At 39.2% G+C, this 14,163-nt stretch overlaps 1 protein-coding gene across 1 annotated transcript in view; it reads left to right on the top strand.

Moving 5' to 3' along the window:
* Window positions 1-14,163, top strand: part of ABTB2 (ankyrin repeat and BTB domain containing 2) — a 131,722-nt gene that overhangs the window by 1,155 nt on the left and 116,404 nt on the right. The gene's annotated exons all lie outside the window — the stretch shown is intronic.

Below are 14,163 nucleotides of genomic sequence, written 5' to 3'. Positions count from 1 at the left end.
TTTGCTTTTCATCAGAATTGTGCCCAGATAGCGTCCTGTGCACACACAAAGTGGATGTCTACCAGACTGGAATGACACCGCTTTCTTAGGGCATACCAGTTTATATGAGGTGCGAAGGTGGTGGGAAGCCAAGCCCTGCTGACTTAACAGATGTCTTCTGACTTTCTACCAGCTGCTGCTGGGAGTGTTCCTGCTCAAACTGGCATGTGAGCGTTGCTTCTTGGCGCTCAGAGGGTGAAATGTGCGTTGCGAGATGCTCTTCTGAAAAATACAGTTTTGAACAAAGTTTACTTTGGTCTCCTGCCAATGTGTAATAAGTCACACTGACAATTTCGCAGTTTCGTCTTAAAGATGCTGTTCCCACATACAGCCTGGAGAGGGAAAACAACATTGAGGTCTTTTTTTCCTTTGCGGTAGTGAAATTTAGTTTCTGAACAGAAATGTCTAACTGCTTCTCACTTAGACTTGCTTCTTGCTCACCAGAAGTCTGTGTTATAATTGCACTCATGTCATAAACGAGCTTGAGCTTGGCTTGCCAAAATGAGTATGTGGGATGGTGCCTTGGTAATGAGAATAACATAGCATTAAGGTACGTCTGTAACTTGTTCAGAAAGCAGTTGGTGGTTTTTTGTTTTTGTTTTTTTTTTTTTTAACAGTTGAGGAAATAACCAGACAGAGGAATTTTGACCTCCACTTAAAACAACGAGGAGCAATTTGAAAGGCTTAAGTCTTGACAGTTCTGTTGAGAACCTGTACTGTTTGTTTTGCATCGTCACATTGAGGAGCACCATATTTTTTTTTTTTGTGGAAAATTTAGAGAAACATTTAATTTGGACAAGTAGTCTATCCACACAGTTTCATGGCCTTTGCTGGCCTCATTGTTACAATCAGGCGTTCCACGCAGAATACCTTCCTGTTTTAACTGTGTATAAAACCAAGTGTCTAGATCCTCTGCAAAAGGTAATCTCATGGCAAGAGACAAGGAGCAGATTTTCTGAGGCACAGAGATACATCCGGTGAATGTTGCTAATGAAATACTTTAAAAGGGAAAGGTTGGCTCCCTTGACTTCTGTTCTGTGGGTGCATTGACAGCCCACTGTTACTTGGTGTCCAAACAGTAACAGTGATTCAGATCCATAGTGCAGAGGTGCAGTGCTGCAGCATATCCACATCATGTCAGCCTGCTTCGTTCTTGCTTTGTAGGAGGATGGCTGCTCACAAACCCTCTCATGTCCTCTATCTGCACTCTGTCCAGTGATTAATGCATGTGAAATAAATTCCAGGAGCCTGGGCTGTGCTCCTGGTGCTGGTACAATATGTAACCATATCAGACAGGCAGACATCTAGTTTTTGAACTACGAATTCTTTGTTACAAGTCTATAAAGGTATGGGGATGTCTTGTCTTCTGCCAAAATGTTTATCATAATCCTGTGGGAGTATTTGTCTCCAGGTACAAAAATAGGACTCAGTTCCCTCTCTTGTTCATTGTAAGGTAGAATAAAATACTGTGATTCTGTTTGTCACTCGAGATGTTCTGAGTTCAGTGCTCCTGTCTATTTCTGTGTGTAAAAGGAAGTCAGTCCTTTGCAGAGATTTTTTTCTTATATATTTTTTTTCCTCTTTCTTAAGAGAGATCTTTCTTGGAAAAAGGGCAGTGAATGCTTGGAAGCTGGTGCTCAATGAAAGTTGGAGTGACTGTGCAGGGAATGCTTATAAATATTCAAAACAGCAAATGGTCAGTTACGATAACGCTTGTGTAGTGCAATACCAAGCAGTCATTGGCCATGGGGGGGTTGGCTTCTCTCTTTGTTGCTCTTGTCTTTCAGATCAATTCTGTCAATAATTGAATGCTTTTTTTTTTTTAAGTCTGAAAATTGAATGAAGTGCATATGAAGGTACACTGTGATTTCCTGTGACAGTCTGTCACAAGTATTTCACCTGACACAAGTCAGTGAATCTTCTAAATGGCTTTCCTTGCAATTGTAAGGTCACACTGTGGATGCAAAAAGCTTGAAATACCTTGCTTATTCTTTCTCCCCATAGGAATTGTAAATTACTAGTATTCACATCGCTCTCCACTGCACTCTCAAATGATTTTGTCCTTAATTTACATCTGAGGTAGATCTAGTGGTAAAATAACTGGATTTATTCCAGAGTAAGGAACAGTCTTCACTGCTTTACTGTTGTCTTGGTTTCTTTTTACAGTAAGAACATTTTAATGGAGTACTTGTAAATTCCAAACTTGGCACAGGTTTGTTGGGTTTTGTCTTATAGTACTGAGTTTGATGCTAGAGATAAAAAGCTCTTAGAGGTTAAGTTCCAACTCCAGTCAAGCATTGCAATCTCTGTATGAAATCCTTGGCAGTGTACTATGCAGAAGATTGCACTGGATTATCATAATGGACCTTTATGGCATTAAGATCTATTGAATACGGTTTTCATTATTAGATCAGGATAGCATGCTTCCTTGGAGTCTAAGAAACAGTAAGTGAACACATGAATCTTTCTAAGTTCCTGAGAGACTGGTATTTAGACCTGTTCTCCTTCTGCAGCTAATCTCCCATCAAATAAAGTAGTCCAGTAGGTATTCTTATGGCTTTGGAGGCTGGAAGCTTAGTGTTTATTATAACAAACATTTTAATTAACACCTGGTGTGTGAAGAGTGAAGCTTAAAGCTCTCTAGATGCTTAAGGGGGATTTCAGTTTTATTTTTAAATAAACAATAATCTATGGTTTGTTTATTTATTTGTTTTACCCTCTCTATGAAGCTGTTCTTTAATCAACAATCCGTAGTATCTGTGAGGTAGTTTCTGTTTCTGTGAGTTCTGTCCTTGAAGCAGGAATGCCACCTGAGCTTGTGGGCTCTGTGGTGCTCCCTGGGTATGTTAACACGTCCCAGGGCTAAGTGTTCTTGGAGTCTGGGTGGGATGTTGCAAAATAATGCAGTGCAAGTTGGAAGAAAAGTGAAACATCTTTAAAGGCAACAGAAGTGATTAGCAGCTGCTGAACAGCATAGCAACTGGAATGTTTTTTGTTGGTTCTTTTTTTTTTCCGAGTCTCATAACTTGGCATACGTGTTTCTTTTTCCATTTTAAACTAGGTGGAGATGTATGATATCCCTTGGATTGATAAAGCAGAAGTAGAGAATGCATCCGGTAGTTTCACAGGGAATTTTACACATTCTATCTTGGAATATCAGAGTCAACTCATTTAAAACATTTGCTGGGAGACTAGAAGAAATGTGAACTGACCTTGGAAATGTGATTCTTCTACTTGATTTGACTGATGTGTAATTTGTTAGAATCTGAACTGTCAATGCTTCAGATATGTTTTGATACTACTGTGCTATTAACAACAGCACTTAGGTTGTACTGAAGTCTCTGGTTATTGCTGAATGCTCCTGTGGCAGCCGATACACCTGCTGTGCGATTTTATGCATCAGCACATCCTGATGTTCTGGAGATGTAAGTGTTGACAGATGTTCCTGCAGAAAAAGAAAAAGAATTTAACTCAGTAATGCAGTTTCTTCATGTACTTCTCAGCTGAGACACTTTAGGGTCTCTGTGGATGAACTAATCAATGAGTTAGCATGTTAATTGTTTAGCCAGCAAGCAGTAAAAACAGAGTCTGAAATAAGTTCATTTTTCTTTGAAAAGATGCTCTTTATTATTATTATTATTATTATTATTATTTTATAGAGTTATTCCACAGATGAGGTTTTTACTCTGCGATAGTCAACACTACAGGACTGTCTACCAAGAGTCGAGCATGGCTGTAGGGTTTAGTCTCACTAGCCTGATTTTCTTTCGTGTATCTCATTGTGCCTATATAGGTTAAAATTTAGTGCTGATTTTGGCATTGAGATTTTTTTTTCTTTAGAGCAACACCATTCTTAAAAATTACTTTTGTAGTTATTTAGCTGGTGTGAAATGTGTTTTATTTCAGAGTAGTCTTGTGCTGTACTGAGACCCAGCACTGAAAGAATACATTTGTGACTTCTCAGTGAATGTCCTTTTGTTATCTGAACTGAACAAACCGGTGTGCTCATAAAGAGCCTCATCAATTTTAATAAGCTATCAGCTTCACAAGTACTGAGCAAAGCTGCATGCTGGGAGGGCGTTATTTTGAGGAAGGGAGCTGCAACTGCCATCAATAAGCTATGCTGAGAAGAAATGCAGCTGTACGTCAGCTTGTGTACAAATCATTTAAAATAAATAAACCACCACATCTGTCTTCTGTGTCATATCATGGTCTAACAGAAATGCATACATCTTAAGCAGTGGTTTGAAGCTCCTTGGTTATAGCTGTGAATCACACAGCTGTGTCTAATCTCTGCTCTGGGCTCCCCTAATACCTGATCAGCTTGCTTGGTAGACATGGGACAGGATTTCATTTGCACCTGCTGGCAAGCTAAGCCATCTTCTGTTAACACTGCACTGGCTGAAAGCTTTCTGTGGGCTGGGGAACTTCTCCTGCCCTTGCTAATGTGAATAAATGTCTTTGGGCTGGAATGCTCTTGGATCGTGCCTCTTATTGTGTGGGGGCAGGCTCAGGTACATAGATGGGAGAGTGGATAAAAGGCCATCCATCCCTCCATTGAAGTGGATAGGAAGGTGTCCTTTGAGTACCTGGCTGTCTGGCAGCCTCATTAGTGCATTGGCTGAAAATCCAGAAGCCTAGAGAAAAGATCATAAGTGGTTGGATGAGAGAAAATAGTCTCAAGGTGACCAGGGGTGGTTCAGATTGTTGCCAGGAATATTTTGTTCACAAGATGGTGATCAAGCATTGGAGCAGCTGCCCAGGGAAGTGGGGGAGTCTTGGCAACTGGAGGTATTTGAGGCATGGATGTGGCACTGAGGGACATGCTTTAGTGATGGGACTTGGTTGCTCAGGCTGATGGTTGGACTTGTTGACCTTGAAGGTCTTTTCCAACTTACCTGATGCTGTGATTTAAAAATGGCTGCTGATTTTTCAGCCTGTATACAGCATAACTGATGCATTGGCCTCGCTATGCAACTTCTGTTTATTGGGTCAGGTTGAGTGCATTTTGCTGTGCTCACATATTCCTTACCAGGCTTCCTAGGCAGGAAGATGTTAGATCCTCACGCATGTTTCCATGGCAAATGAGATGGCTGTAGCCATGATCTTGTTTGAATTACAGCTTGTTCACCTCTGTACAAACATACTTCAGCATATCTTGTGTGCTTCTACTCCCACAAGTACCTGGATTTGTATCCACAAACCCACAGGGACAAATTCTCTGAGCCTAATGTTAGTGCTTGTATATACATGTTCGTGTCTGTTATAAATGCAAACCACTAGATGCACAATTAAAAATATAAAAATCTGCAGATATGAATCTTAGGAGGAAGATCAAGTAAAGCTAAAATACCTATTACTTCTTTCTTTATAGTGGGTTTATACGTGCATACATATTTTTCAGGTAGTAAAACAAACAATGTAGTTATGCTGGCTTAAATTATTCTTTCAAATTGCTGATATTACACAGTGGCAATAAAATTTGGATCCATTCAGTTCATTTGGTTTCAGATCAAGCATTGAAACTCCCTCGGTATGTAACTGCTATCTGCAAAGGCTGATATTTGGATTATTTCAAGTGGAATCAATGTTGGTGACAACTTATTCCTCTGAAACTGAGGAGCCAGGTCTGTGCAGAAGGAACTTCTGGAGTGGAGAAAAAAAAGTTTATGTCCTGTGGTATTCAGACTGATGTCTATTGCTGTTTGGATTGCTGCTAAAGCTACAAGTATGAACTGCCTACCTGCTCTTGAGACCAAGACAGAATTTTCTTAATCCAGGGAGTGCTGATGATTGTCAGCGAACTTCCCTAATTGATTACTGTCATTACAGATTTCATCCTCTTTCTTGAGCTCTCACCCAGTGCACAGATGTTATATATATTAGAATTGTTCAGAAATCTTAATTCTACTTGATTTGGAGTTTTTCCTAAGACAGTTTCAGCACTACCATAGGAGGAAGTGCATTTTGAATAAATTATGTTAATGGCATTGAGGTGAGATTTCAGTATTAATGTTGTAACACTTTCCTGCCTTAATAATTGATTTGTGTGCCTATACCTAGTATGATTTGGTATCATACTATTTGGCCCATCTAGAGCTTCCTGCCTTATCTCTTTCATTTTTCTGTCACCCTTGCTAGCCAGGTGTTGCAATGCGTGAGTATACGATGCTGATGTTTAAACTTATAAAGCCTTGTGTTACGTGAAATGTAAAAAGTGAAGTACTGAAAATGCCTACATACAATAGACTGAGTAAAATTCACTTATGCAATTACTGAGTTGCTGAGGGGCATGAGCTTAGGACTGAAGTATCTAAGTTACTTCTGAAGGAAAGGAGGCCCAAAAAATACTCGTGCTTGGAAACTTCAACCAAAGATCTTAAGGTTGAACTAAAAGTGAGTTCATGTTTAAAGATACTTATGGCAGTGTAAGAAAATGGAACAATAAGGCTAAAGGTATTATTGTTTTGCTGTGGTGTCCTTAATATAAAATGCAAAATCAGTAGGTGTTTATCTTGACCAACTATCTCGAGCCATTGAAATGAAAAGAAGATTCTAAATAAGAAAAACAAAACTAAGAACTCTCTAGCTACTCAGAAGTGCCCAGCAAATTCCTCACCGATCTGTATTCCCTTGAATGTTTGGAAACAAGCTCTTATGTAGTAAATGTTAAACTTTTCAAGTTAGTGCATGTGGTCAGTGTTTATAAATATCTTCACACCCTTACAGGCTGAGTAGTTTTGCTTTGCAGTCTTACACTCAGGACAGTGAGTGGAAAACTACCTTGCATGGTAAGTTCTACTCCACCACTAGGCAGCGTGAGAAAATGTCTGCTTACATTCAACTCTTAGGATGCTGGCTGATAAACAATCAATTATTTCTTATGCTCTTGTTTCAGTGGGACTAATTTCCATGTTGTTTTGAATATATAAGTGCCTGACACTTGACATCCGCTTAAATCTAAGCAAGTTTGTGATAGTAGTAAAACCAGGAATATGGTGACTTCATGATTTCTTGATTTATTTGTTTGATTCCTTCTTTTGATTCATCTGATTGCTTCCCTTAGAGAACATGAGTTTAAAGAAATACTATTGCTAGACACAGTTAGGAGTATCAGTGTCGATTTAAGGACAAAGCCGTGCATTTGTGAGCAAGGAAAGCCTTTAAAATGAAGTCTTGTTGACAGTCAAGTCCTTATCAAGGGAAGGTAACAATAGAGGAGAAGATGCGCAAATGCTGATAGATGAAGTTAAGGTTTGTTCCTTCCACCCAAACGCATCCAGACTTGCCTTCTGACTTAGGTCACAAATAAAGCTGGCGTTGTGATCTCATCCTAGTACTTAGGAAGTCTTTGGCTTCAGTTGGTATGATTTGGTATGGTTGGCACATTGAGTGAGGAGAGCTCAGTGTTGGGACTGGCCAGCTACGGGCAGGGCATGGCTGAGTCTCTAATTAAAGTGTCTGCCTGTGTTATACCTGCCTGTAGCCTGCTGGGTTGTTGCAGCTTTTGTGGGCGTGGAGTATGTGGAATAGAATTAATAGTTTGAAAATAGCTTCTGAGGGAAGGGTGTGCTGTAACTGCTGTCATTTTCATGACTGGAAACTAAGGCTCAGGCCTTTAAATACAAGTTAAATGAAATTGCAAACTAGTAAGTCCTTCTCTTTTAAAATCTACCTGCTGACATGCTATGTGCAGACGAAAGTAATTTAGAATTGTTAGCTTCCTCCTCATTTGCTGGAAACCTATTACTTGTGTGATTTCCAGAGCTATAGTCTGGCTGACAGTTTTTGTGGTGGTGGTCCTCTAAGAGGCAGTTGCTTGGAATTGATCTTTTTTATGCTCTTATCTCTGAAGTAGACTCTCAGCAAAGCCCAGATTGTGGGCTGTAATCCATGAAAATAATTAACTCTGGTCACATGAGTTGTGAATTTATTTAATTTCCTGTTGAATAAACAAAAACTGTCTGGTGTTATATATGCATTTAATTCAGATAACTTAGGTTAGTTGTAAGCCAGAGCACTTGTAGGTCTTGTACTTGTCCTATTATTGCACCTGAACCATTTTTTTTTTTTTTTTTAAATTGTCTGATGTTCACTAGGCTACTTTACCAGCTTTATGCCTCAGTTCACATCACCACCTTCTGGAACATGCCGTAAGGTGTCATTGATTCAGTTTGCAAAGAGTTTTCAGGAATGATCAAGTCAGTAAATGGGAAAACATCTTAATCATCTTAGGTTGGTGTACATCACTCCTATTTCATATCAAGCTTTCCCTCTTACGGTGTGCAAACTATGCTGTCTTCCACCGAGAAGATGCATCTTGGCTATCGACAGGTGTTCTGCTGGGTGTGTAGAAGTGAAATTAAAGTCTAAGCATTGCTTTTGTGGAATTTTTGTGGTGTTTGTTTTTAGGGGAGAGCTTAAAAAAACAAAGCTAAAGCTAATGCTTTTTTGTAACATTGCAATCAATTAGGAGACTGCATTTCTCTCTTCCATTGCAGAAATGAAGAAGTCTTGATATAAACAACAACAACAAAAAAAAAAGTGCATTAGTAATTGCTGTAGCTCTCCTGGAGTGACACCAAAATGCTCATGATGGTTAAGGACATCTATGGTATAATCGTGAGCTGAAGACTAAGCTGGAGCCAAATAAACATTTCAGACGAGCTTTTCAGTTGATGCATGGAGACTTATAACAACTGGTGAATTTGCTAGGGGGTTATGTAAGATCAAAGTAAATATTGTTTATGATATTACAGGGATGAGAGGGAAGAAACACCATGAAAGACATAATCCGCTTGTCCTTTTCTGTAGTGCTTACAGTCTTGCAGTTCGTGTTGGATCCTTTTATCACTTTTTATTCTAGACCAATCTACAGACTTCTGACTGGGACCTGAAGAATAAAAAAGAAAATGTAACTGTATGTTTATGCTGGAACTTCTTATACGTTAAAAAGCTAAACAGAGACTTAATTATTATTTTCTTGGCTCTGTATAGCTCTGGATTTATTTTATTTCTTAATTCCAAAATGACAGTGAATTGATTTTTCCTCTGGTATTTACATTTTAGTGCTGTTGAGAAAAGCACATTACTCTTTCAGCTGAAGGTCAGGAGTTGAGTATTGGCAAATTGCTGAGACAGGGAAGTGGGCCAGTTTAGCCTCTTAGTCTTTCTTCAGAGTTTTTTTTTTTGCTTCTTGTTGTTTTAATAGAACTTATGGATTTATTATAAATACAGTTTTGTTTGGTTTGCTTTAATTAAATGGCTGTCTAATACACCATACAGTACAGCCTGATGACAAAGCAAACAGATTAAAGCAAAAAATCCCCAAAAAACAACAGTTGTCTAGCTGCATCGGGACAGTTCACTCATCTTTAACTTTGACTCTGGGTAAGCCACTGACAGTCCTGCAGTCTCTTTTAACCTCTCTCTTCCACTTGAAATAGTGCAACTATTGAAATAGTGCACTCAGCTGCCCCTTATGGCTGGGGAAGCAGCATGCTTCTGTAGCTTGTGAGGAACACAGGTGTGAGGACACGTTTCTGCCGTAGGTATGTGTAAGTGCAGGAAGGCAGAGAGCACCTGTCTGCATACGGTCATTTTGGAGTGCTGTCTTTGAGGGTGTCCTTTGGTCACTTGTGAGTCTGACTCTTGCTGGAATTAATGTGCAACCCTTTATTGCCTTCTGAAAATGTTGTCACAGCCTGGGTATCTTTCTCTTGAGGCTGAGGGAACCTTGCCTGTACAGTGTATAGAGTGCTTGGTCTTTTCAGGTATCTGAGAGGATTATTTGGTTGTAAAGATGGGGAAATGATTTTAGCTCCATTGGCTTCACATCCCTTTCAATTCTTCAGAATTTGTCGAAGAAACCTTAGGAGGAGATCAGTAGGAACATGCCAAATGCCTTGGATTTTACGTGCGTTTTTGTGACAGATAATATTTTGGAGTGTTTTACTGTATGCTGAGATTGGGAAGAATCATTAATGTGAACAATGAGAAACATTATTGTTGCACACCATAAATTTGTCCTCAGAAATACTCGTCTGTTTATGCATCACAAATGGTTGAGAGGTTTCCTTTCTTCCTTCGTTTTTTTTTTTCAATTTCCTGAGTTAATACCACAGATCTAAGCAAAATGTTAAGGATGTATAATAACACAAGGATACTATATAACAAAAATTATTTCCTTTTAAGGGGTTGGATATAATGTCTGGTTAATTGCATTCTGAATTTCTGCTCTTTAATTCTGAATGTTATCTTTCCTTTCAACATACATGCCCTGTTCTTGTGCTGAGCTTAGACTAAACAAAACTGCCAGGATAAGGATCATAAAAATCTCTCCAGATTTGAACTGGTACAGCTTGGTTATGGTCTTAGTATGGATCCTAGTACTTGTAAGTTGTTATTTCAAATTTATAAGGTGCCTTTGGATGCCTACACTGAAGTGATTGTTTAATTTAGAGTGGGAGGAAGAAGATAGAAAGCTATAATAGTAAGCAACACAGTCATATTAAAAACAACTAATAAAGATAAACCATTTCCTTCTGTTATCAATATATGAAGACATCTAAAGCTTGTCTGTAGTTTTATGGATTTTCTTCCAAGAAGTGTCATACAAAGTTCTCTTATGTTTTGACAGTATGTGTAGAAGTCTGGGCTTTAGTGAATATTACTTTATCAGTTTTGTCTAAACTGATGTGATACTTGAGGGTGATGACAGTAAGACCAGCAAGTAGGAAAACTGACAGAATTGTTCACAAGGAGCTACTACTGAAAGCAGGCTCAGTGTCTGAGAAGTACTGCTTACCTTAAAGTTTAGTTTTGACAGAGAGAAAGGAATCACTTCCATTAGCTTGAATGCACCTTTGATCAGAATCCAGAGTAGCAAATACTGCTTCTTTTCTCCCAGTTATTACTGGGGTTTTTCTTCTTTTGAGGTAGTACATCTGTAATTAGGGGGGGAAAAAAACAACACAGCACAACCCTTTGAAAATGCTCTATTAGTTCTTGCTTCTTGTTTCATGCTTCTTTTGATTTCGGTGGTGAGTATTCAGGACATGATTAAATCAAATTCTTGTTACTTGTGAAAATGAATTGAGATTTGCAGGAAAAAAAAAATCTGACTTTTTCTTAAGAATGATCAACTAAATTGACGATAAATCTGAATTTGGGAGGCTAATTGATCTTGCTATGACTCCGTATGCTGTGTTGAAAATGCAGAGAATTTTCAGTTCAAGCATTTGGCAGGGATATAGTTAACCTGGTTCCCTGCACAAATACAGGTCTTCAAACATACACTCATAAATCTCTTGTCAGTGTACATAATTGCACTTATGACTACATTATGACACACTGAAATGTTTGTTTCCTGCACTGCATGTCATGAGTAGAAGGAAGAAGGAAGGATGGTTGATTTGGTTGCTTTTCTGTGATTGCTTGATGCAAGGGATATGTCTAACTTAAACTGAGGAGAAACAGGCATTTGGGAAGATGCTGTGAACCTTGCATTTTTCTCCCAGAACATAGGTTTGTGAATCTCTTAGTTCCTAATAATGATTATATCTTTAGTGGTGTAAGTAGAAGGCGAAGGCAAGAAGTCAAGAATATGGATAAGAGTTGAGAACTAGGCTTGATGGCATCATACAGAGTAAAAGCTGGATCAGAGTACTATGCTTGTGTACCAGTGTACTATATTTGTTTACTAGTGCTGTGAGATCAGAGACTTTCATTATGGAATATGGCAGTGGCTCATCAGTTTTAGTCTGTGATTCACTGTAATGGCAAAGGTATGATTTTACTCATCAGAAGAGAGTAGATTGTTTCCTAAGCAGTTGCTGGGGATCTTCCACTGAAATCACTTGGATTGAGGCCACCTGTCTGCGTGAGGTATTTTTGTTTCAGCACTTTGCATCTAAAGCTACTGGGCTTTACATGTTAAAGTGGGAGAAGCTTTAGTCTCATGAGTAATACTTCCTACTGTGCCAGGAGCTGACAGGATTTATTGCATCTACATGCTGATGTGGTTCTGCAGACTCACCAGTGAGCAGGTGACTCCAACAGTGCGTGCTTTTCCAATATTGCTCCTTGAAAAACGTGTCTGGTTTTCCATACACCCCCCCAGAGGGTGTCAGAGCAGGGCAATACAAAGTCTTTTATGAAAGCCACTCAAGGAAGATTCATGCTAATACTAGATTTCCTGTTGGAATACAGCTCCAGAGTTGTTTCTGGCACCTTTTCCCCGTGTGTATAATCTTGGCTCTCAAAGTTTTGTTGCTGATGTGAAATTGCATTTTTCGTCACAGGTTGTTTTGTGGGATGATGTATGTGCTGTATGTCAATAAATCTGGGGAGGGGGCTGTTTTGTTTTGTTTTTAAACAGTCCCAGTGAGCTGTCACCTGCTGGGATGAAGTGATAAAACCACCAGTTTTCTTATTCCTTGACAGCAGTTCAGAGTATCATTTTCCTTTTATAGCATGATGATATATATGTAAGGCTGTGTGTTCCTGAATTGTTTTGATATTTTTTTTTCTTATGTGCACTGCAAAAGGCCAGAGCTTCCCTAAGGCAAGCACAGTTTATAAATAAAAATTAGTATAATTTATTAGCCGGAAGGTAACCCTTCCCTGTAGCTAAGACTTAGATAACACACATGTTATGGAAGAAGATACTAAATTGGCACAGGGTGTTGGGCCTACCACCATCTGCAGAGCCTGCTCTCCAATTTTCTGCTGTTGCCATGGGCTGCAGACTCAGACAGGAAATCATGGTAGGATGGGAAAGGGTCCAAAATATACAGAGCTAGTATAAGGTTTGCAGTTAAAAGAGAGTCAGAGAACAGGCTATCTGTTCTACTGAACAGGCAGGGTAAAGTAAAACTGACTTGTGTGTGCATGCGCATGTGTACTTTAAATGTCTTTTTATATTTTATATGCTTATTTTTTTGAAAGCTGGAATTTTTTCCGTGTAAAGTAATGTGTATAATTTCAAATGATCCATTTACATATGAGGGGCCTGATTCAACCAGCAGTTAATTGGCCACGTTGGCCTGACAGAAGAGTAAAGCAATGGAGAATCAGGCCTCCAAAGTATACGAAGTAACCACGGGGGCTTGTCTCTGCACATCAAACAAATGAGCAGTCGCCCACCACTGCTTCCTCTCTGCACATGGTCTGTGAAGACACACAGGGGGTATTAGCTTAGCAGAGCTGAATCTCTCCCTGATGCTGTCCGTCTTACTATGGACTCCCCAAGAAGCCCAGAGAAGCTTGTTGCCTCACCTGGTGTCTGCACAAATGTTTGTCCTCAGCCTTAATGTTAGGAGCTGCTGCGCAGTGCGCAGAAAAAATCTTTTGTGTGAATTTTGCCAGGGATTCTGCTCACCTGGAGCTGCAGTTGGTCATTTGGACTCACCATGTGCCAAACATAATGAAGTGAGCTCAGAACTCTGCATTCTCGATAGAATTTGTGTGACAGCACAGACAAGGACTAGCACTGAGCATCCCAGCAGACTCCAAATCTTATGGAATTATTGTTCTTATGTGGATCTCTTTTTTTTTTTTTTTTTTTTTTTTTTTTTTTTTTTTAGCTTTTTAGCCACATAGCAGCAGTTCAAATACATAGCAAGTCTCCTATCTCCTGATCAGTTTGTCACCCTGCATGCTTAACATCAACAACTGCATAAGCAAGATTCGGTGGGCAGTGTTGCTTTATTCTGTTAGACAGTTCTTCTGTATATGCAGTATGTGTGGAGAGAAGAGGAATAACTCCTTACCTTCCTTAAAAGCACAATAGTTTCAATGTAAATGTATTTGGAAACAAATAGCTAGGTTTAGTCATAAACATACCTTTTCTTGCTGCAAGAGTCGCTAGGTGAAAGTGGAAGCAAAGGAGATACTAAGCAATACTTATGTTCAAGAGATGTAGCTAGGAAGTAGTCAAAGACTCCTGTGAGAGTAGTTTCCAGTACATGACACAGTACCAGTGTGATTTTATTAATCTTATTTCATACATTTTTCAGTATTTTTGTCAGTCCTTAGAGACTGCATTTCAACTAAAGCTTTCTAGGGCCTGATCCTGAAGTGGCACTGTGAGATACCTTATTTTTACTTTTTGTGGCAGTTGAT

This window comes from Tympanuchus pallidicinctus, unplaced genomic scaffold (assembly GCF_026119805.1).
Source record: "Tympanuchus pallidicinctus isolate F22 unplaced genomic scaffold, pur_lepc_1.0 scaffold3, whole genome shotgun sequence".
Classification (NCBI taxonomy): domain Eukaryota; kingdom Metazoa; phylum Chordata; class Aves; order Galliformes; family Phasianidae; genus Tympanuchus; species Tympanuchus pallidicinctus.
Note: the sequence above shows the minus strand (reverse complement) of the source record. Positions and strands in the feature narration are given on the sequence as shown.